The sequence below is a fragment of the Poecilia reticulata genome, chromosome 23 (assembly GCF_904066995.2).
Source record: "Poecilia reticulata chromosome 23, P_reticulata-male-v2, whole genome shotgun sequence".
Lineage (NCBI taxonomy): Eukaryota > Metazoa > Chordata > Actinopteri > Cyprinodontiformes > Poeciliidae > Poecilia > Poecilia reticulata.
In genome coordinates this window covers 2142025-2166490 of record NC_088852.1, presented here as the reverse complement: position 1 = coordinate 2166490, position 24466 = coordinate 2142025, and the positions used below count along the sequence as shown (strand labels likewise).

Sequence of the window (24466 nt, the reverse complement as noted above, 5' to 3'; positions counted from 1 at the left end):
TAGAATAGAATAGAAATTCAGGAATCCAGCAGCAACTTGAGACGTAAATGGAAACAGAACAAAAGTAAAAATTATTTATATACTCCAGGGAAACTCAGGAATCCAGCAAAACTACAAAAAATACAATAAATATGAGCAACAGTCCAAGTAGACAGGCGTGAAAACGCTGCAGTGCTATGCTGGCCAGTTCATGAACCTTTAACTAGGCCAAAGTGTCGTCCAGCCTGAAGGGACGAATGTCCTGATTAGAAGATGTGCCTCCATGTTTGTGACAGGTTATCAGTGGAGCAGGTGTTTAAATGAGCTGATCAACCGACGCGAGTGTCAGACGATCATTTCTTAATGATCGCAAAATGAAGAAACCTGAAAACTCAAAAATCATAAAACTGTTGGTGATCAAAGCTCTGAACTTTGGTATTTCTGCCCACTTTGTGTGGGTATTGTGGTTTTTATGTTAATTCCTAATACACTTGAACGTAATCCTTGCTCTCTCGGCTCCTGGAGCTGTTGTCTGACGGTTACCACGGCAACGGGGATGCATGTTAAGCTGACCACAGACCAGAAAAGAAAAAAATAATCCAACTGGTTTTAAGTTGCTGTGGGTTTCCGCGTCCCTGGACCGACTGCATCATCCGTTTGCAGAACATGGCGACATTCAAATCAATCATCAGGCATATTTGGTCATATTTGGTCAGCTGGAGCTGAAGTCTGTAAATGTTTTACACTGATTTACCGACTGGTTCCATAAGTTATAACACGGCTACAAGGTTCAATATGCTAGTAATTCCATCACCAAGCGAAAGATGTTATACAGATTAACTTAGACGACTGACGTTTCAACGTCTCGGTAAGTTTAATACCTTCTAAAAGGTTTTTATTTTTAATAAGTACCGTTAATCTTACAAGCCTCTTCAGAATGTGTCCTAGTTACTGAGTGAGACTGCATGTCATTCACATTTAAGTTTAGGCTTTATTCTTATCCAGGATGCACCACGGCCCCCTCACACTTTACAACACACAGTTACATCCTTGGTTGGAGAGGCAGAAGCTCGTATGAATGAATATCGCTTGGTTATAACAGTTTACATTCTTATATTGAACCAAATCTTTTTTATTAAGTCGTTTTAATTAATAATCACACGTCCAATACTTTACTTTCAGTTTTTTTCAAATTCAATCCTAATTCTAAACCACTTTATTAATCCCAAAGGGAAATTAAATGTTGGTGTAACTCATTAATTCTTCAAACTCAAGATCTACAATAACTCCTTGAAGCATTAATGGTTAGTTTCCATTTGGGATTAATAAAGTGGTTTAAAATTAGAATTGAATTTGAATTTGGAAAAGAAAAAACTACATGGAACGAGTTTGATTGGTAATCTGAATTTTAGTGAAGTTTCGCAATTAAAAGTCAAACATGGTTTTAGATATTCTGCTACTAGAGCAGAATAATCCAGTCCAGGTTTGAAGAGTCTGGATGTTAGTTTTTAAACTCGAGTCGATTAAAGATGCAGAAGGCAGAGAAAATGAGGTGGAATCGCCCTTTAGCCATTTCCCGAATCTGAACCAACTTCAGCTTCGTCCATTTAGCCAATAATTATAAACTTGAAACCAGTTTTTACTCCTGGACCAGCAGGGGGCGCCGGAGGAAAGAAACACCTGATGACTCATTCAGTCATTTCTGATGATATTTACTGGAATAAACACTTTAATTTAGTAGAAAATCTGATTATTTTAGTGAATAACCACATATTTATAATGTTGTTCATCAGTTTGTTTGATTATAAATATTATAAATATATATTTCTATCAGTCAGACTGCAGTAACAAACTTCAGTCAATAATCTTTATTCTTTATTGATCAGAATTGACAAGCAAACAGACATTAAATGTTCAATTTTACTGTAAATGATATTTATGTTTATAAGCGTAAAAAAGACAACAAAACTCTGCCACCATATTCAAATCAGCTAATAAATCAATGAACATTTTAACAAATTGAATTAAAACTTTACTGAATATTTACAGCATTTAGAATAAATGTTCATAATATTGATATGTTTCCCTCCTAAAGCTAAAACCAACACCAAACACAATTTACAGATGAACCAGATAAAAATTAAATCAGACGAAACTTTTCCTGAATTACTGAAATCATTTTAACAACCAGCTTCATGCTGAGGGACGCTGTCCACGTGAGGACAGATCTGTGTCCCTCTGGGCGTCCTGCAGCAGGCCAAACGTTTCTTCAACATGGGGAATCACAGCCTGAGGTCAAAAGGTCACAGGGTCAAAGGGCAGAGCCACTCCATCCAGTAGCTCTATAGAAAATGATCTAAATAAACCTTTAAAAGCTCCAGTTCCTGAAGAATAACTTATAAACTCTTCAATAACCTGGAGGTCAAAGGTCATCCTGACATGATCCACTAGAGCAGGGGTGTCAAACTCCAGTCCTGAAGGGCCGCTGTCCTGCAGTTTTTAGATGTGCCACAGGTACAAAACACCAGAATCAAATGGCTTAATTACCTCCTCAGTTCTCCAGAGCCTTGCTAATGACCTAATTATTCTATTCAGGTGTGGTGCAGCAGAGGAACTTCTAAAAGTTGCAGGACACCGGCCCTCAAGGACTGGAGTTTGACACCCCTGCACTAGAGGAACTGCCAGGGTCATAACCCCAACCTTAAAGCTAATGCTAATGCTAATGCTAACCCAGACAGATTGGACTAACCATCGATTTTTAGTCCAATCAGCTCACAGGACAGAATGACGTCAGAAACTAAAACCTTGTTTCTGCATCTCAACATCTGCTGTAAAAGACGGATGAAAAATAATTTCTTTCATTATTCAATTAATTAACAAACGTAAATAATTTTAATAATCCTAATTTATCTAAAACAGGAAAAGTTTAATGTGATTTAATGTCTTTTATCTGGTTTTAACTTTATATCTGGCCTAATATGCTCCAACATTAAAGATGAATAACAATCTAATATAAAATAAAACATATAAACCATCACCTGTGGCACCTACATGTAAAATATTATTCATGTTCTAAAAATCTGTTTTCATATCACATCCACTCAGACCCTGGAAATTTATACTTTGGACACTAAAAAAATATTTGTTTTGCTCATATTTTCTTATAATTATTTCATTGGCCCTTCTGGCCTTTATTTGGTAGTGAATCGACAGGAAATGGGTAATGAGAGAAGGGAGGACATGCAGTAAAGGTCACCAGGCCGGGAATCGAACCTGTGGCGGAGGACTGAGGCCTCCATATGTGGGCTGTGCTTAACCCCTGCGCCACCACAGCACACACACAGTTCCCAAGTTTCCCAAATTTAAATAGATTTCTGGTGTCAGGAAAACAAAAATCACCCAAAGTTTAACATGAGCTGCTGGTCGTCCTGTGATCCAGGATTACTAGCTGAATGTCCTCCTGAAAAATATTAATCACATCAGTTAGAAGAAAGTTTGAGAACATTTCCCTCAAATTCATCAGTTCAGAAACATTTGGTCAGCATCAGAGGTAAGTGACTTAAAACATCCATCCATCCATCCATTTTCTTCCGCTTATCCGGGGTCGGGTCGCGGGGGCAGCAGCTTCAGAAGGGAGGCCCAGACTTCCCTCTCCCCAGCCACTTCTTCCAGCTCCTCCGGGGGAATCCCAAGGTGCTCCCAGGCCAGCCGAGAGACGTAATCCCTCCAGCGTGTCCTGGGTATTCCCCGAGGCCTCCTCCCGGTGGGACGTGCCCGGAACACCTCACCAGGGAGGCGTCCAGGAGGCATCCTTACCAGATGCCCGAGCCTCAACTGGCTCCTCTCGACGTGGAGGAGCAGCGGCTCTACTCTGAGTCCCTCCCGGATGACCAAGCAGCTTCTCTCTCTAAGGGAGAGCCCAGCCACCCTGCGGAGGAAACCCATTTCGGCCGCTTGTACCCGTGATTTCGTTCTTTCGGACATGACCCAAAGCTCATGACCATAGATGAGGGTGGGAACGTAGATCGACCGGTAAATCGAGAGCTTCGCTTTTTGGCTCAGCTCTCTCTTCACCACGACGGACCGGTACAGCGCCCGCTTCACAGTAGACGCTGCCCCAATCCGCCTGTCAGTCTCCCGCTCCCTTCTTCCCCCATTCGTGAACAAGATCCCCAGATACTTAAACTCCTCCACTTGAGGCAGGACGACCCCCCTGACCCGGAGAAGGCACTCTACCCTTTTCCGGCTCAAGACCATGGCCTCGGATTTGGAGGCACTGAGCCTCATCCCGGCCGCTTCACACTCGGCTGCGAACCGCTCCAGTGAGAGCTGCAGATCACGATCTGATGAAGCCAACAGGACCACATCATCCGCAAAAAGCAGAGATGTGATCCTAAGGCCACCAAAACGGATCCCCTCAACACCTCGGCTGCGCCTAGAAATTCTGTCCATAAAAGTAATGAACAGAATCGGTGACAAAGGGCAGCCTTGGCGGAGTCCAACTCTCAACGGAAACGAGCCCGACTTACTGCCGGCAATGCGGACCAGACTCTGACACCGGTCATACAGGGACCTGACAGCCCGTATCAAAGGGCCCGGTACCCCATACTCCCGGAGTACCCCCCACAGAGCCCCCCGAGGGACACGGTCGAACGCCTTCTCCAAGTCCACAAAACACATGTAGACTGGTTGGGCGAACTCCCATGCACCCTCCAGGACCTGCTGAGGGTGTAGAGCTGGTCCAGTGTTCCACGACCAGGATGAAAACCACACTGCTCTTCCTGAATCCGAGGTTCGACTATCCGACGGACCCTCCTCTCCAGGACCCCTGAATAGACCTTACCAGGGAGGCTTAAGAGTGTGATCACCCTGTAATTGGAGCACACCCTCCGGTCCCCCTTTTTAAACAGGGGGACCACCACCCCAGTCTGCCAGTCCAGGGGAACTGCCCCCGATGTCCATGCGATATTGCAGAGTCGCGTTAGCCAACACAACCCCGCAACATCCAGAGCCTTAAGGAACTCCGGGCGGATCTCGTCCACCCCCGGGGCCCTGCCACTGAGGGGCTTTTTGACCACCTCGGTGACCTCGTCCCCAGAGATTGGAGGGCCCAACCCAGAGCCCCAGGCTCAGATTCCTCAACAGAAGGCATGTTGGTGGGATTGAGAAGGTCTTCGAAGTATTCCGCCCACCGGCCCACAATGTCCCGAGTTGAGGTCAGCAGCGCACCATCCCCACTATAAACAGTGTTGGTGCTGCACTGCTTCCCCCTCCTGAGACGCCGGATGGTGGACCAGAATCGCCTCGAAGCCGTACGGAAGTCTGTCTCCATGGCCTCTCCAAACTCCTCCCACGCCCGAGTTTTTGCCTCAGCGACCACCCGAGCCACGTGCCGCTTCGCCCGCCGGTACCCATCAGCTGCGTCTGGAGTCCCACAGGCCAAAAAGGCCCGGTAGGACTCCTTCTTCAGCTTGACAGCATCCCTCACCGAAGGTGTCCACCAACGGGTTCGAGGGTTGCCGCCGCGACAGGCACCAACAACCTTGCGGCCGCAGCTCCGATAGGCCGCCTCGGCAATGGAGGTACGGAATATGGTCCACTCAGACTCAATGTCCCCCACCTCGCCCGGAACGTGTTCGAAGTTCTGCCGGAGATGAGAGTTGAAGCTCCGTCTCACAGGGGACTCCGCCAGACGTTCCCAGCAGACCCTCACTACACGTTTGGGCCTGCCAGGTCTGACCGGCTTCCTCCCCCACCACCGGAGCCAACTCACCACCAGGTAGTGGTCAGTGGACAGCTCCGCACCTCTCTTCACCCGAGTGTCCAAGACATACGGCCGCAAATCCGATGAGACGTTGACAAAGTCAATCATCGAACTGCGGCCTAGGGCGTCCTGGTGCCAAGTGCACATATGGACACCCTTAAAACATGACTTTGTTTAAACCAGACTCTGGATCCAGACTCCATCTGAGGAGTTCAGACTCTGGACTCCTCAGATGGAGTCTGGATCCACCTGAGGAAGACGTCAGCAGCTCTTCATCAGATTCCTCCATCGCTGCTGAAGCCCAGAGTCTTTCTGTCTGAAATGTCCTGGCTGATCATTTCACTACTTTCTTTATTTCATGATCAAGTTTCTCTGAAGTGACTCAGCAGGTCGCTGTGGTTTTCTACTCGTTGTCTGGTTCTGGTTTTTGGCTCGTTTTAAAGTTTTATTATTATTTTGTTTCCTAGTTTCCTCCTTCAGTTTTTCTCAGTGATTCTAGTTTAATTATGTCTATTTTTTCCTTGTGTCTCGTTTTTATTTGTTACTCTTGGATTCATTTTGTGGGTGATGAACTTTGACCTCCAGACCCAAATATTTAGTTGCGTTTGAAACATAATCAATGAAACGCTGATCAATAATCTGCCGTGAAACGACTTGATAACATTGAATGTTTACTGGTTCACTGCGTCTTTTTATATTTCTGTGTTTTGTGATGTAAAGCATCTTGAGCTGCTTTGCTTCTGAAATGTGTTTTACTAATAAAGTTTAAACTGCTGTCTCTCGCCCACTGTGCCACTCTCTCTCCTGCAGTCTGTTAGCCAATCAGGTGGCGGCTGATTAAACCCCAGTATATAATCCCGTCTCTCTCTTTCCTCCTTTTGAAGCCGTTTTGTTCTGTTACCTGATGACATGATGCCTGTTTTTCTGGCTACGTAGAAGTTTTTGTTCTAGATCATTTTTACTAAATACTCAGCATCAGCCTTTCTGCATGTGGTTCACTAAAAACAACACGACACCTTTTCACCTTCACAGTGTTGGATGAATGGATGAATGAATGGATGATGTCTTGACAGGAGACAGACTTACCCCTTTGTCCTCATTTCTGGAAGTTTTTTTCTTCTAGTAACAGAACAAAAATAAAGCAGAAATGTTTTTCCAGAGCTGAATTTCATAAATGAGAAATTATCAGATTATCATGACGTCTTATAGAATCACTGCAGTTTATCCAAGTTCTCTAATAAAGATTAAATATGTAAACTGTGTAATATTAAAATCTAATGTTTGTAGGAAATTGATGGATTTGTTGTTTTGAAACCAACTGAAGAGAATTTTACTGGGCCTGAAGCATGAAATAAACATGTTTATTGTTTAAACAATAAAAATGTTTAAGGTATAAACATGTTCATGTTTATATCCTCAGATTAGATTCATTTATTCAACAGACTCATAACCATATTACCTTTTTTCCTGGTGAATGAGTCACGGACACACTTCCTGTTAATTTCCAAACAGTTTCAGCTTCACTTCTTGAAGGCTGTAAATAAAAATACTGTAAGTTATTCTTTGATCTTTCAACGGCTGCCTGTCTTCTCACAGCTACGGCAAGCCTAAAGGACAATATGCACAGACAGTAAACAGCATGAACAATGTGAAATCTTCCTCCTCTGTTGAGGACTAAACCCTCAGACATGAGCTGGGTTTAACCTCTGACCCCACAGAACCCAAGTTTCCCAAATTTAAGCTCAGGAAAACAAAAAAACCCCAAAGTTGAACATGTTGCTGAGGGTTTATGAGCTGCTGGTCGTCCTCTGACCCTCTGAAAGTTGCTCCCCCTGAAAAATGTTAAATAATTTAGAAGAAACTTCATAGAAACCAGAAAACAAAACAGATGCTGAGTTTTTCCTCGGTGAAATATAAATAGATGATAAATGATATTATTCTGGTTCTCAGAGTTAAAAACAATCAGCTGTTTCTGTTGACCTTAAGTCAGGAACATGAATCTGTTTATGAATCCAGAAGTTTCCATAACAAACTTTACAGCTAGAGTTACTCCTGGTCTTTGACTAGGACATGTCCTCTAAATCCCACATTTAACAGATTTTCAGGATTTCATTCTTTCACTTTCACAATGTTGCAGAATATAGAAAACAAAAATCTGGTTTTGGATCTACGCTGCTTTGTAGGAATCAATCTAGATCTATATTTTTATGGTTGTTTTAATTCAACATCACATTTTACAAATTTATGGAGAAGATCAACATTTAGTAGTTCAGATAATCTGTAAGGACGGACGGATAAATTGACCCGTCCTGATTAACTGGACTGGTTGATGGGCTTCATGGTGACTACAGCAGTTTTTACAGCTGTTGCTATAGCAACCAGGTTGATGGTTCAAATCCCAGAGCTCTGCTCATGTGGGGTTTTCTGGGTACTCTGGTTTCTGCCTCCACATCAGGAAACCTGCTGGTGTCTAGTTAAAGTAAACAGGGACTTCATGCATGGAGGTGTCTGTGTTAGCTCACCAGGTCGGTTGGTGAAGCTGTGCTCTGGTCTCCACCTGTGCTAGGATCCTAAACCGAACAGAGAAAATCCAGTTATTGAGTTTGTTGCTGAAAGTTAGAAGAACAAAGTTTAAATCATGGATTGTTTTAGTTTCTGGTTTGAATCTCAGCAGGTTAATTAAATCATCAGTTTCTTTAGTTTGAATCTGATTATTCAGCCTTTGGTCTCCATGTTTTCATATTCACATGGTAGATCTCTGTACTTGTACAGTGTTAATCCAGTCCAGAGGACTCCAAAGCTCTCCCCCTACATGCATCCCTTCAGAAGCTACTGATAGTAGCCTCAGCTGCCCTGGGAGGCCTGACAGAACCAGGGTTCCTCCTGGTTTCCTGTCGCCATCGACAGACAGGAAATGAGAAGATCAGGGTGTGTATGGTCAGACAATCTGTCTGTCATAGATCTGTGATTCTAGATTCAGAGGGATCCGTTCAGCTGCTGAGCGACTCGGAGACCATGGAGTCTGACTGGATTCAGAAGAGATCCATAATAATGAAACTATTCAAGGTTAGATCAGTTTGTTTACAGTAGAAACCAGATGTTTACACTGAAAATAAGCTACATTTTTCTGCCTTTGTGAAGTTAATTCAAACCAAACTGTTTCGTTTTAGATCAGGTAGAATTACCAAAATTATTTATATTTGTTAAATGCCAGAAAGTTTGAGAACATTTTCCTCAAATTCATAAGTTCATAAACATTTGGTCAGCATCAGATATAACTGACTTAAAACATGACTTTGGTTTTTCAAGGTCCAACCATTTGAGTTGTTTTACTCATTGTGTGCAAATATCTGGTTCCTCTGAATAAGAGGAAGTGAAGCTGCTTCCTGCTGCAGATGGATCCCAGACTCTGGATCCCAGACCCTGGATCCCAGACTCTGGATCCTAGACTCTGGATCCCAGACTCTGGATCCTAGACTCTGGATCCCAGACTCTGGATCCCAGACTCTGGATCCTAGACTCTGGATCCCAGACTCTGGATCCTAGACTCTGGATCCTAGACTCTGGATCCCAGACTCTGGATCCCAGACTCTGGATCCCAGACTCTGGATCCTAGACTCTGGATCCCAGACTCTGGATCCCAGACTCTGGATCCCAGACTCTGGATCCTAGACTCTGGATCCTAGACTCTGGATCCCAGACTCTGGATCCTAGACTCTGGATCCTAGACTCTGGATCCCAGACTCTGGATCCCAGACTCTGGATCCTAGACTCTGGATCCTAGACTCTGGATCCATCTGAGGAAGACGTCAGCAGCTCTTCATCAGATTCCTCCATCGCTGCTGAAGCCCAGAGTCTTTCTGTCTGAAATGTCCTGGCTGATCATTTCACTACTTTCTTTATCTCATGATCAAGTTGCTCTGAAGTGACTCAGCAGGTCGCTGTGGTTTTCTACTGGCTGCTGTGATTGGCTACTTGTTGCTGTGGTTTTCTACTCGCTGCTGTGATTGGCTACTTGTTGTCAGGTTCTGGTTTTTGGCTCGTTTTAAAGTTTTATTATTTTGTGTTTCCTAGTTTCCTCCTCACTTCAGTTCTTCTCAGTGATTCTAGTTTAATTATGTCTATTTTTTCCTTGTGTCTCATTTTTATTTGTTACTCTTGGATTCATTTTGTGGGTGATGAACTTTGACCTCCAGACCCAAATATTTAGTTGCGTTTGAAACATAATCAATAAAACGCTGATCAATAATCTGACATGAAACGACTTGATAACATTGAATGTTTACTGGTTCACTGATCTTTTTATATTTCCGTGTTTTGTGATGTAAAGCATCTTGAGCTGCTTTGCTGCTGAAATGTGTTTTACTAATGAAGTTTAAACTGCTGTCTCTCGCCCACTGTGCCACTCTCTCTCCTGCAGTCTGTTAGCCAATCAGGTGGCGGCTGATTAAACCCCAGTATATAATCCCGTCTCTCTCTTTCCTCCTTTTGAAGCCGTTTTGTTCTGTTACCTGATGACATGATGCCTGTTTTTCTGGCTACGTAGAAGTTTTTGTTCTAGATCATTTTTACTAAATACTCAGCATCAGCCTTTCTGCATGTGGTTCACTAAACAACATGACACCTTTTCACCTTCACAGTGTTGGATGAATGGATGAATGAATGGATGATGTCTTGACAGGAGACAGACTTACCCATTCTTGATGATCTATTGAAGTTTCTTCTTCATTCTCCTAACAAAACAAAAATAAAGCAGAAATGTTTTTCCAGAGCTGAATTTCATAAATGAGAAATTATCAGATTATCATGACGTCTTATAGAATCACTGCAGTTTATCCAGGTTCTCTAAGAAATAAAGATTAAATATGTAAACTGTGTAATATTAAAATCTAATGTTTGTAGGAAATTGATGGATTTGTCGTTTTGAAACCAACTGAAGAGAATTTTACTGGGCCTGAAGCATGAAATAAACATGTTTATTGTTTAAACAATAAAAATGTTTAAGGTATAAACATGTTCATGTTTATATCCTCAGATTAGATTCATTTATTCAACAGACTCATAACCATATTACCTTTTTTCCTGGTGAATGAGTCACGGACACACTTCCTGTTAATTTCCAAACAGTTTCAGCTTCACTTCTTGAAGGCTGTAAATAAAAATACTGTAAGTTATTCTTTGATCTTTCAACGGCTGCCTGTCTTCTCACAGCTACGGCAAGCCTAAAGGACAATATGCACAGACAGTAAACAGCATGAACAATGTGAAATCTTCCTCCTGTGTTGAGGACTAAACCCTCAGACATGAGCTGGGTTTAACCTCTGACCCCACAGAACCCAAGTTTCCCAAATTTAAGCTCAGGAAAACAAAAAAACCCCAAAGTTGAACATGTTGCTGAGGGTTTATGAGCTGCTGGTCGTCCTCTGACCCTCTGAAAGTTGGTCCCCCTGAAAAATGTTAAATCATTTAGAAGAAACTTCATAGAAACCAGAAAACAAAACAGATGCTGAGTTTTTCCTCAGTGAAATATAAATAGATGATAAATGATATTATTCTGGTTCTCAGAGTTAAAAACAATCAGCTGTTTCTGTTGACCTTAAGTCAGGAACATGAATCTGTTTATGAATCCAGAAGTTTCCATAACAAACTTTACAGCTAGAGTTACTCCTGGTCTTTGACTAGGACATGTCCTCTAAATCCCACATTTAACAGATTTTCAGGATTTCATTCTTTCACTTTCACAATGTTGCAGAATATAGAAAACAAAAATCTGGTTTTGGATCTACGCTGCTTTGTAGGAATCAATCTAGATCTATATTTCTCCACATCATTAGTTGAATAAATGTTTTTTCTTCAGTCTGCAGGTTCGGAGGCTGTTGGTCTCTTTCTGTCTCCTAACCAAAGCTGTTCCTGTCATTTCCACTCTAGTAGGGATGAACTTTGTCCAGGATCGATTTGGTGGCTCTGTTCTCTCTGAGACTTTCCTTTTTGGGGAAAAGCAGGTTGGAGTTACTGGAACAACGCCCCATGTGTCTGAAAGTGGCAGCATGACTGCAGCCAGGCTCTCTGGTGATGGGATCCTTCACTGCTGGGAGACTTTGTCTTGGTTCTGGTCCAGCTGAACTCAGAGGTAGTTTGTGGTGCTGAGGATCATCCACCTCAGGGGCCTCATGTCGTTTATGATCTGGATTATTCCTGTTATTAAATGTACAGGATGTAACTCTTATAATGTTTCTTTGCATCTTTATTAAAACTGTCACTGTGTCCTGTCGGTATAGACGGTACTACAGGTCCGATGGGCCACCAGGTGAAGCTCTGCTTGTTGTTTTAGTTTTTCATGCAGCAGAAACCCTGAGCTCCGGTTCTGAGGGTCTAAAACCAGATCATGACAAAGTGAAGGCTGTTACTGACATGTCTGGGCGCGTTGTAAAGTAAAGGAGCTTCATCAGGTTCTGGACCTGATCAGACACGTCTGGACATTCACCAACCAACCCGCCGAGAACAGAGACAGACGGAGAGGAACAGGAAGAGACGATGAATAAAGTCTGAGCTCTGAACTGCCTTCATGCCGACATAAACCTGATCCTGAAATTCTCTGAAGAAAGTCCGTCATCAGACCAGGGAGCTTCAGCTTCACTGCAGCATCATGATGGAGATATAAAGCCCTTAGATTCTGCTACTGATCACCAAAAACAGAGAAAATCCAACATCTCCATAGCGGTTCTTCTAGCAGAACCAACCTCTGGGCCGAAGCAGAACAGGAACCAGTGGTACTGACACAGTCAGCTGTTGGAGACTAACCAATCAGCAGCTTACATAGCCATGATACCTTCATCTGGGTTTTGCCAGATTCTTTAAAGACACAGTGATCTCAGTGAATTTAAATGTCTGACATTTTAGATGATAAAAAAAATCTCTATTCTAAAACATTTTGTTAAACTGAAGTTTCCTCTGATTTGACGTCATTTATTCTCTCTAACTGAGAATAAAAATATTTTGTAATATCTGCTTTGAGATGAGAGGTTTTTGTTCTCAGATTAGTTTAAAAAAACTACAGATTGTTTAATGGTTACCTGATTTTCCTCTGACAACAGTTGATCGATAACTTGTTGAGCAGCATCAGAGCAGGTCATATATTTGTTCGTCTCGTTCCCATTCAGTATTTCTTCAACCTTTTGTTTCAGAGCTTCTTGGGCTCTTTTTTTCAAAATCTGATTCACAATATTTTCTTCTTCTTTTATGATGATCAGCTCATAGGGTCCATCTCCATCAATGTATCTTGAGCATTCTTTGCAGTTGTTAAAGCAACTATAGCATTTCTCCTTGCAGCAGTCAGGGCAACCTAAGCTCCCGTCTCGGAACTTAGAGCAACTGGAGCATTTCTTGCAGAAATCAGAGCAACTTGAACATTTATTGTGGGACTCAGAGCAACATGGGTATTTCTTTTTACACTCAGAGCAACTTGAGTATTTCTTTCTGCAGTCAGAGCAACATGAGCATTTCTTGCAGCACTTGCACCACTTTAGTAAAGAGAAGCAGACAACCAGGAGGAGGAGGACCAGCAGTGTGAAAAGGCCAATAATCTGAAGCAAAGAACAGAGCATGTTTATTACTAATATAACCAAAATGAATATTTTACAATCCTGTACATAAATCTTAAAACTCACCTTTGACTCATTTTTCAGGTTATCAACTGTGACTTGTTCATCAAGGGTTCTGTTTTTCTTGCAAGGAATCTGAGCCTTTTCTCCCTGCAGGCCGTTCTCACAGCAGGCGTACCAATCTCCATCAAATAATACAGAGACGACCCACAGCAGACCGATCACAGCAGCCTTCACCGTCTGAATAAGAATGATACAGCAAAAGTTTTGACTCCTCATCCTTGTCTTCATACAGCAGTATGCCCTCCAGGTACCATTGAAGTTCTTGTCCTTCCAAAGAAACAAAAAGAATATTATAAAAATCGGCAAACTGATGTATAAATTGCAGTGAACTTTCTGATCCTTGCAGGTGCAGGCCACATTTCTATCAAACAAAGCATTGTGCGTGAAAATCACAATGATCGTAGCGTAGGTGGCAATCTGAGTTAAGTGAGAAATCAGGAAGTTTCTCATCTTGATCTGAACGTCCGTAGAACCTGATGCTGATCAGATTATTAGAGTCTGCAGACAGTTTATGTATCAAAACATCTTCAGAACAAGAACCTCCCTCTGAGTCACTGTGACCTGCTGTGATTGGTAAACTTTAACAGTTTAACCTGCTGCAGCATTGTTATGGTATAAACATCGCCCATCCCAACCATAAACCTCCTCTAAACCACAAGAACCGAGAACAGGAAGCCAGCAGAATGAAACGACATTTAACAGGAAGAAATGAGAAAAGGTTTAACGATGAGTTTGATTAGAGAAGAAGGAAAAAATGGATAGAAACGAGTTTCAGGCTGAGGAGAGAGAGAGAAGTGCCAGGGGGCGAGCGAGGGTACATGCACTGGAGGAAAATTAATGTAACACTAATAACTAAACATAAGATAAATTAAAGCTCCGCGGAGCATCAAGCGGCCCTCGCAGCCAAGCGCCGCTCCGGCCTATGGCCACCGCGTGTTCCCAGCACCGCCTCCCCCCAGCCACCGCTGACGCTCTGACAGAGCAGCCGAACTCCCCCGCCTGGAAATACTGTTTCATATTCGGCATTGCTCACAGACAATGCACAAAAATCTGTTGCAAATCTGTTAATTAATCTAGGGGGCGCAGTGGAGTAAAGTTATGGAGTAATGCTATTGGGCTCTTTAGAGGTTCTCTATAGTCAACCATAAAAAGAATGGTGGAAATTGCATGAAGCCTGTTTGATTTAGAGACGATCGTAGCATTGCTATTTGCTAATAAGTCACGCCCACATGCTTTTCAGATAGCGGCCAACATTTACAGAGTTCATCATCATGTCATTATATATCAATTTGCACAGAATTTAACCCATTTCAATAATAGAGTAAAAGTAAGACATCCAGCAGAAAAAAAGGTGACTTCCATTTGGAGGGGGGCGCGGTTAAGGTGATGTCATCAATTGACCATGTGAATGGGATCAAGTCTGGTCAATAATGAGACATGTAATGTCTGATGCTGTTGTGACTTTGTCTTTAGAAGTTATTGCATTGTAATATTTCATGGCACAAAGTTTGACACTTAGCCACGCCCACATGCTTTGATGTATGAGAATTCTTTTGATAAGTTTTCACCTTCAATGTCTCAAGTGTGTGCTGAGTGAGTTTGAAGTCTGTATCTCAAAAACTGCAGTAGGAGTTTGATCAGATGCGATGTCTATGAAAAACAGGAAATGACGGCTTTGACCCAAAATGGCCGACTTCCTGTTGGGTTTGGACCATGGCTCCAAGAGACTTTTTTGTACATCCTGACAAGATACCTATGTGTACAAAGTTTCATAATTCTAGGTTAAAGCATGGCTTGGGGCTGATTATTTAAAATCTTCTAGGGGGCACTGTAGAGAAATTAGGCCACGCCCACAAAATATTACACTGGATTCATGTCCGGAGTTGGATAAGGATCCATCCCATTGAGTTTGGTGCAGCTGGACTCAAAATTGTGGAATTCAGAGCCAATTGTATGGCAACGGCGTGACAGGTCAATTCGCCACGCCCACCTGCTGCATCCAAACCAAACGGGGTTGGAAACCATTCTACACCAACATGTCTTCTGTATGTGGACAAAGTTTCATGTTGATTAGGTCAAAGGGGTCAGATTGCAACCATTCACAGTAAAACATGACACTTCCTGTTCTAAGGGGGCGTGGCTTAAGTGATGTCAAAATTACACGATTGGGTCTTGGAGGGCACCCAAAGGTGATCACACACAGAAAGTTCGGTGGCTCTGAGGATCAATCTCAGTAAGTTTGATGCTGTTGGACTGACACATGTGGAATCTAAAGCCAAATGTATGGTGGCGGCGTGACCTGTGACTTGGCCGCGCCGCCACGTCCATGTCCTCCACTGAAAACTCTTGGTGCTTTAAAGCAAGTGAGACCAACTTGTTATCAGTCATTTGACACCAGATCATCTTGATTAGGAGAAGAAAGCCAGAGTTGTATCTTTCCAAGTAAACAAAAGTCACTTCCTGTTCTGTGGGGGCGGGGCTTAGGTGAGGTCAGACTATGATGACGTAGGATCGTCAGGCATCCAACCAGGATCCCTCATACCAAGTTTGGTGCCAATTGACCTTTCTATGTGAAAGTTTTAGCGGCTGGTTTTCTGTGGCGAGTACGCCAACTTCAGCGCCCCGGAACGCCCCCTAAACATGTACAAAAACTCACCATTTTGATAACTTTTAATGCCACACCCCTTAACTGCATTCTGACCAAAAATGAAGCCGATAGGTCAAAGTCCCTAGGAGGAGTTTGTTAAAGTTCGACGTGAGTAAAATGGAAAAATGGCCAAAATTCCCTGAGCATTTTAGGGGGTACCTCCAAGAAACTTTTTTTCTTGATTTGGGGAGATCTACCTACATACCAAATTTCAGTTCTCTTCGACCTACGGTTTCCCCCAACTCACTTTGGGGGGGGGGCTGTAGAGCTGTTTGGCCACCCCCACTTCGGATTCCACCAGAATCTGAAAATTTTCGTCGGGGGACAATTTTGGGTGAAGTTTGGTGAGTTTTTGAATATGATAAAGCCCCCAAACAGCCCTGCGAAGTGACGAAAAAATAATAAAAACAACAACAAGAATAAGAAATCCTGCGATTACAATAGGCCTTCGCAGAGCTTAGCTGCTTGGACCTAAAAAACTGGAGAAATTAAAGGACTAAAAAATAAAAACAGAAACATGACTGATCTAATAGAAACTAAGAAACAGAAACAAACGCCAACAACCCAACAAATTTAAATATGGCAGACGATATTTAAATATAACATTTTTATTACACAACAGATCAAACTACAACATTTCAGCTGTAAAGCATTAAACGATTTATGTTCTTATTAAAGTTATTAATCACTGTACGACAAGCGGACCAGAGACCGCTCCAAAAGCAGGAAGTGGGCTCCCAGAATGCCTGGGATTTACCCAGGCATTCTGGGTAAATCCAACCAAAGCTAACATGTTAGCCTAGCGCTAGCAGCAGAAATGGCTCCTGGTCTTTAGCCTACAGAGAAATCCTCCAACCGCTAAAATCCTCCATCTTGTTTCCATCTGGTGAAGAAGGAAGTTGCTCTCAGTGTCTTCAGAGGTTTTTGTGTCGTTTCCTTCAGTGGTTCTTGGTGCAGCGCCCCCACAGGCCAGGAGGGGAACAGGTTGGTTTGACTCAGAACCACAGCAGCTGCAGGTGGAGCAGATGTTCTGGTTCCAAATCAGATCTACCAAACTGTGCAGTGTGAAAACATCCTTAGATCTAATTCTGGTTCCTCCTGGGTGGGTCGTTGCTGATCTCTTGTGGTTTTCTGCAGCAGCTTTGTGTCCTTTTCTATCTGGATAAATCCAAACGTCTGGGTTTGGTCATATTTTTGCCTCCTGCATGTTGTTGGATCCTTTTTAAGAGATTTCTTGGTTTAATAGTCGCCTCAGTGATGGATGGAGGTTTTCTGTTGATCTGAAACATTTCTGGGACAAGAAAGAAGCGAATAACTTTTTCTCAGCGTTGCAGTTGTTCCTGCTGGCATCTTCAGCATTTCCTCTAACTCTGTAACCAGCTGACGGACTTCCAGCTCTAAATCCCAAACCCAACCAGATTTCCAGGGAGTCGATTTCAAAAGAAAATTGGTTTTTTTCCGTTACTCTAACATGGATCCAGTCGGGGCTGATGACACTCTGAGACTCGATGCTCCACAGATGTGTGGATGTAAACAGTTCTGGAGCCAAACGGCAGCCAGGACCCGTCTGGCTGCGAGGACGGAAACCCAAACGGAGCGAGAATCAGACCCAGTCCCTCCGCTGGATGAATATTTATCAGCCGGAGCCAGAAGAGGGGAAGGAGAGATGATCAAAGGCACGGATCCGCTTTGTTCCAGAAGAGAGTAAAACAAAAACGATGACGAAGACGAAGAGGGAGGTGAAGGGAGAGAAGAACGAAGGTGGAGACGTTGAGACAAATTCATCTTTTTTATCTCCAGTTTGAATTATTTACCAGGTTTCTGCAAGGTCTTACATGTAATTATCCTAATTTCAGGCCTTTAATGGTCTGAGATGCACCAAGATTTCGCATAATGACTCTTAAAATAAATGGTTATTTTTTGTCTTGTCAAATGAAATGGCAGCATTTGTTTATAAAACACCTGCTGGTCAAGATGACCAGAGAGCCGAGCAGCCGGTCAGTCAGTGCTGAGATCTCCCACTGTGTTTGGTCTTTGAATGCATCATGCAGCACATTTTTACAGTCGGTGTAAATCTGTGAATTACTACAAAAGCTGATTGGTGCGTCTGAACCAAGATCTCCTGAATATTCAGGCTGATCCGCTGCTTAAAGACTTTATGTTGTTGTTATTCAACCAGCGGATTTAAGACGATTCGGCCTGAAAACACAGATTAGGACTGAATCTTTTGTCAATAACGATAATGAAGCTGCAGGAAGGTTTGCTGCAGACGCACCAGAGACAAATTTAAGTTAATCATGTTCATGTTTAACTATGTGTGTCGAACACGAGGCCCGGGGGCCAAACCCGGCCCGCCACGGCTTCTTATGTGGCCCCTGGACTCCAGAGGGAAGTAGAACCACTTATGTGCTTAAATATTATTTTTTAATCAATTCAAAGTGATTTTTATCCATTTACTGCCAGATAACATCAGTCAGTTCTTCTGGTTTTACTATGATTGTGGAAATTCAGTCAAAATCAACAAATCGTGTCGTTTTATTGTAACTTTATTGAAAGTTTCCAGAAAAATGATCAAAAACGTTGGTTTTACGTTATACCAACTCCCGCCTGTAGGTGGCAGTATGTTTTACTTCTACACATCTGCTTTACTAAATGTCAAGTTTGAGTGTTGGGAGTAATTAAGTCACATTTACAGTCATACATGTATTACAAAATGTCTCTAAAATATTATTAAATTAACATTTTATTACAAAAACACGATGAAACCCTGGAGGGACAGATGAGTGAAAAACTCTGATCTGTATTATGAGTTTTAGTGCGACTGGTGAGAATCGCTCTTAGCTACCGGAAAAGGTTCTGTATCAGTTCATTTATCCATTTAAACTTTTCTGTAAGGAAAACTTGTCTGAATATTAAATCACTTTTGTATCCATGGTGATTTAGACGTTTCACGGGGAAACACTGAGGTCGTGACCTTCGGCCAGGATTAAAAAATAAAGGTTTATATGAAGTTAAAATGGCCGACTGCATGGAGAAAGACACTGAGTTATTTTTCATATATTTACTGATGTGAGACGACTTGATTTAAAACAAGTCGTCTCATATTAATACATATTAAATTTATTTAATATGTATTTTTGAAAACAATATGAACTACGTTTAGATTTTTAGATAAATCATAAAATGTTTCTGTTAGAGGCACAAAGGAGAAATAGATACTGTTTTATTTTGAGTCTATAAATTTATAGATGTTGTCTAAACTTCATTTAATCCATTAAAATGTGGATTATTTTACATTTATTTTGTATTTTTGTGTTCGGTGGACTCTGAGGTTCTGGTTCTGCTGGACGTTTCTTCTTGTTTCCACTCCACTGTCGCCACATGCAGCTCTGTATGAATAATAACAATAATATGAATAACTGGGTTGGATTTATTCTGTTTTCTAAACTGACGTGTAACATTCATTATTTCCTGCTACATAAATTAAATTATTCTGATTTGTGTTTTCTAAAAATGTAGAAATGAAAAACAAAAACATGGTGGATCGATTGCTTACAATGTTTTATATTGTTTCATAACTTATTACAAACATGCAAAAGTGTAATTTATATAAACACCAAACAGCCAATGCAGTATAAAAATATGAAAATGTCATTTAGATGCATCATAATGTTAATGAAATAAATATATTTATCTGTTAATATAGCAGCTAAAACCAATTCTCTGGGTATTTTGAGTTATTTACAGATTCTCTAATGAGGCCAAATTGAAGGAAATGTGGAAATAATTACATTTTCTTTGGTTTTATGTTGTATTTTCCTGAGATTCTGATTTTGGGTTTTTATCACCTATAATCTAATGATCAGAAGGAAACGGCTCCATATTGAGCCGAGTTGTTTCTTTTTCCACCGACTCATCATGTTTCCCGTCTCCCTCTCCGGCTCGTAAACCCCCACCCACAATGCACCACTGCCTCCATGACAACAGCAGCAGCCGCCGTCGACCTCCTCAGCAGAAACGTCCGACCCGCTGGAGGCGTTTTCATGTTTTAATGAGCCTCAGCCGCCAACCAGCAGCTCATCAACTCGGCCGTGTCGTTTGTCATTTTTAATTACTCGAAAGAAACACAAGGAGATTTTATTTCCGTCACCGTGAAGCTGAAAACCTCCCCAGTGTAAAATGAATTGTTTGTCTGGAAGCTTCAGCAAACCGAGAACTTGCTGACCCACTTGAAGCGCCGCAGCGTCGAGGAAAAGTACAACCAAACTCAGACGTTCAGCAGATCAGCGGCGGCGGTTTGTTCAACAGGAAGTCGAGTTTCACTGCAGAGGAAGAGCTTAGAGTTGGACGAGTCGCTCCGGTTCTGTTTTAATCCTGATGTTCGGCCAACGTTTACGATTCTGTCGGTTCTGACTCAAAGAATCTAGCTATGATTTCACCCAAAAATAATCAAAGAATTAGTTTTATTAATAAAAAACTGAAGAATGAAAATAACGTTTCACTCAGTTTGCCACTGGAGGAAGTTAAACTAATTTGGCCTAATTAAAGTCTTTGCTCCCACTGTGACAGCAGAGACTAGAGGAAAATGACACTTTGAATCATTTTAACGAGGCGTTTCCACGGCAACAAAGAACAAACGACTAATTGAATTATGAATGCCTTGTTGATTATAAAATAATTTACACATTTATAAAACAACTTGTTTAAAATAAAGACTAAAACATTTCAGATAATTTAGTTTTTTAAATCCTGGTTGGATCAACATGAGGTTGGTGGGCTTTGTTTGGTCCGTTTCTGCTTCTGGCCTGATTTTATTCAGGATGATTTAACCAACCAGCACAGGATGAAACTTTTAAATTTAATAACAGCAAAACTATTAAACACAAGTTAAAATCTTATTTTTTATTAATCCCACTTAATTTAAATAAAATCACATCTAATATTTTTTATTTAAACATGTTTTATTTTGAAGAGACGAAATGAATTTCTCTCTTTACTGCTGAAAACAGATAAATAATCTGATCTTTTAATAAAGTAAAGCTGCTTTAAATGTTGGAGCCACAACAGAAAATAAGAACATTTAAAATATTACAAGCTTTATTTGTGGAGAAGATAAAAAATATTTTTATTTTATTTTATTTTTTTGTCCAATGTGCAAAACCTTCGATTCGCTCAAAGTCATTTTAACGCAGAATTTTTCATTATGAGCAGATTATGAAACATTATTAACCCAGTTTTATATATTTGCTTATATTTTAACCAAAATAAAATCTAAAATCTTCTGGTTAAAGTTGAGCAGCTTTTCCTGTAAACTCTGTCAGATAAGAGGAAATAAATAAAACTTTAATTTGAAAAGCTCTGCCAGGGTTTCCTGTTGTTTTAAGACGCAGGAAAGACGCATCAAACACAAACATTTTGTTTCTGTTCCATGTTGAAACTCATCCTGCAGCGTTTCCACCGAGCCGTTTCTGCTTTTCTTCTTCTTTATTTGTATTTTTTAAATTATATTTAGATGCAGAGAAAATCCTGAAGTTTCTCAAACCAGCATGTTTTGCCATTAGTCTGATGCTTAAAGCATCACTGAGCTGCAGAGGCTCCATGGATCATCACCTGCAGACATGTTGAAGTGACGATGAGGCAGAAACAGCAGTTTGAGTTTTAAATGATAAATATGCTCAGAAGAACAGAAAACATTGCAAAATTAAAAAAAAAATAACTCAAACATGACAATAGAGGAGAATAGACGGTGAGTTTTAGTTTTTCTGTTCCTCCTTCATGCGGTTTCTGCATAAACATGAAACAACAGGAAGCGTCTGGTTTCATCCTCTCAGCTGACTGATCTCCACTGAAGTGGCCGCTCTCGCCTTTCCGCCGCTCTCGCCTTTCCACTCTCGCCCCGCCGCTCTCGCCCGCCGCCACTCTCGCCCCGCCGCCGCTCTCGCCCCGCCGCCACTCCCGCCCCACCGCGCCGCTCTCGCCCCGCCGCTCTCGCCCCGCCGCTCTCGCCCCGCCGCCACTCTCACCCCGCCGCCACTCTCGCCCCGCCGCCACTCTCGCCCCGCCGCTCTCGCCCCGCCGCCACTCTCACCCCGCCGCCACTCCCGCCCCGCCACTCCCCCCCCGCCGCCACTCTCGCCCCGCCGCTCTCGCCCCGCCGCCACTCTCACCCCGCCGCCACTCTCGCCCCGCCGCCACTCTCGCCCCGCCGCCACTCTCGCCCCGCCGCTCTCACCCCGCCGCCACTCTCGCCCCGCCGCCGCTCTCGCCCCGCCGCCACTCCCGCCCCGCCGCCACTCCCGCCCCACCGCGCCGCACTCACCCCACCGCCACTCTCGCCCCGCCGCCACTCTCACCCCGCCGCCACTCCCGCCCCACCGCGCCGCTCTCACCCCGCCGCCACTCTCGCCCCGCCGCTCTCGCCCCGCCGCCACTCTCACCCCGCCGCCACTCCCGCCCCACCGCGCCGCACTCACCCCACCGCCACTCTCGCCCCGCCGCTCTCGCCCCGCCGCCACTCTCACCCCGCCGCCACTCCCGCCCCACCGCGCCGCTCTCACCCCACCGCCACTCTCGCCCCGCCGCCACTCTCACCCCGCCGCCGCTCCCGCCCCACCGCCGCTCTCACCCCACCGCCACTCTCGCCCCGCCGCCACTCTCGCCCCGCCGCTCTCGCCCCGCCGCCACTCCCGCCCCGCCGCTCTCGCCCCGCCGCGCCGCTCTCACCCCGCCGCCACTCCCGCCCCGCCGCCACTCTCGCCCCGCCCCCCACCCCGCCACTCTCGCCGCGCCCCGCCGCTCTCACCCCGCCACTCTCGCCCCGCCGCCACTCTCGCCGCCGCTCTCGCCCCACCCCGCCACTCTCGCCGCGCCCCGCCGCTCTCACCCCGCCACTCTCGCCCCGCCGCCACTCTCGCCCCGCCCCACCTCTCTCACCCCGCCACTCTGCAAAAAACACAATCTTAGCAAGTATTTTCTGTCTGGTTTCCAGAGCAAATGTCTTATTAGACTTAAAATAAAACAAAACTGACCTGTCAGTAACTTTTCAGCAACATATAAGATTTTAAGTCAATATTTCCTTAATATTGATGGAAAACATATATTTATTTATAACAACAATCCACCATTGAGCTGGAACGTTTAATAAATCTTAAATCAAACTCCTATATGTTGCTTAGAAGTTACTTGTAAGTTAGTTTTTTTATTTCAAGTGTACTAAGATATTTGAACTAGAAGCTGTTAAAAATACTCAGTAAGATTTTGTGTTTTTGCAGTGTAAAGCTGAGTTTTCCTCCTGCTTGTTGTGAAACAGAAAAACTCAGTTTAGGCACAAAATGACAAGAAAGAAATGAAATGATGTCAAATCAAAGTAAAAATCTACCTTGTTTGGCTCCGTGAGGCTTTGGTTTTCCTACCACGGTGTTTTACTTCCACTAAACTTTCCATTAATATAGTACAAAGCGCTCTGTTCCACTTAAACTCAAATCATGTAATCTATTTCTTCAGCTTCTGAGTTTTGGGTGTTCATAAAAAAAACGCATGAAAAATTTTACTGTCAAAAGGAGCAATAAGAGTAAAATTTAATCCGTTCAAACCATAAATCTGTTCATCTTTTTTACTTATAGTGGAAGTTAAATTTAAAAACGAAAGTGAAGATTTAACCTCATAAAATAAAATAAATCAGTTTGTATGACTTCATCAAGTTAAAGGTCAGTTTCTGCATAAAAGGGACTCAAAAGATTTCACTCCGTTAAAAATCTGCAACTTTTAGCCAAAATTTAACACCAAATATTTAAAACACACTATTTACAAAAAATAAAATAAGATTTTATTATAATGCAGTGTGTTTGTGTGTCACAGCAGGTAACTTATAATGCTGACTGTTTACGTGATAAATCATTTTAATCAAGTTACAGTGGAATGTTGGCAAAACTGTATTTCCATACAAATATAAATGATTGAAAAAAGAAATAAATTACAGTATAATTTACATACCAGATGGCATGTTAAGGTTTTAAAGTATGAGAATTTGTTTACATTTCTCCGCATATGTGACAAGTTGTGGTTTGAAATTAAAATTTTGAATATTCCTATTTATCAACAACCTAATTTAGCTGAAAAAAAACTTTCAAACATTTAATTGGAGAAAACTTTGTTTTCTTTAAATAACAGCTGGTTTTATTAATCAAGAGTTTTAGCAACACAAACTGTCAACAGCAACAATCAAAAACTATTTGGTAGATTTTATGTAGCTAATTGTTAAAGCTAGCTTAAATGTTGACTAAGGCTAAAAGTACATGTTAGCTTTAGCCATAATTAGCTTCTAATGTATGCTAATGTAAATTCTAGCTGGGGTTGTTATGCTAAAACTGCCCTAATCTTAAAGATATATCATGCTAACTTATGTTAGCATGC

At 42.6% G+C, this 24466-nt stretch overlaps 1 protein-coding gene and 1 long non-coding RNA gene across 4 annotated transcripts in view; one reads left to right on the top strand and one right to left on the bottom strand.

Annotated features, from left to right (window-relative positions):
• Positions 1 to 24466, top strand: part of LOC103459315 (thyrotropin-releasing hormone-degrading ectoenzyme) — a 174294-nt gene that overhangs the window by 97645 nt on the left and 52183 nt on the right. The window lies entirely within an intron of this gene.
• LOC145550218 (uncharacterized) lies at positions 2653 to 10478 on the bottom strand. 2 transcript variants are annotated; one of them, XR_014086130.1, is made up of 5 exons: positions 10438 to 10478; positions 8266 to 8313; positions 7203 to 7277; positions 6830 to 6862; positions 2653 to 3439 (listed from the first exon to the last, which is right to left on the bottom strand). It is a non-coding gene; the product is annotated as an uncharacterized LOC145550218 (long non-coding RNA). The 2 variants fall into 2 exon arrangements; XR_014086129.1 differs by lacking the exon at positions 10438 to 10478 and having other exon boundaries at positions 8266 to 9196.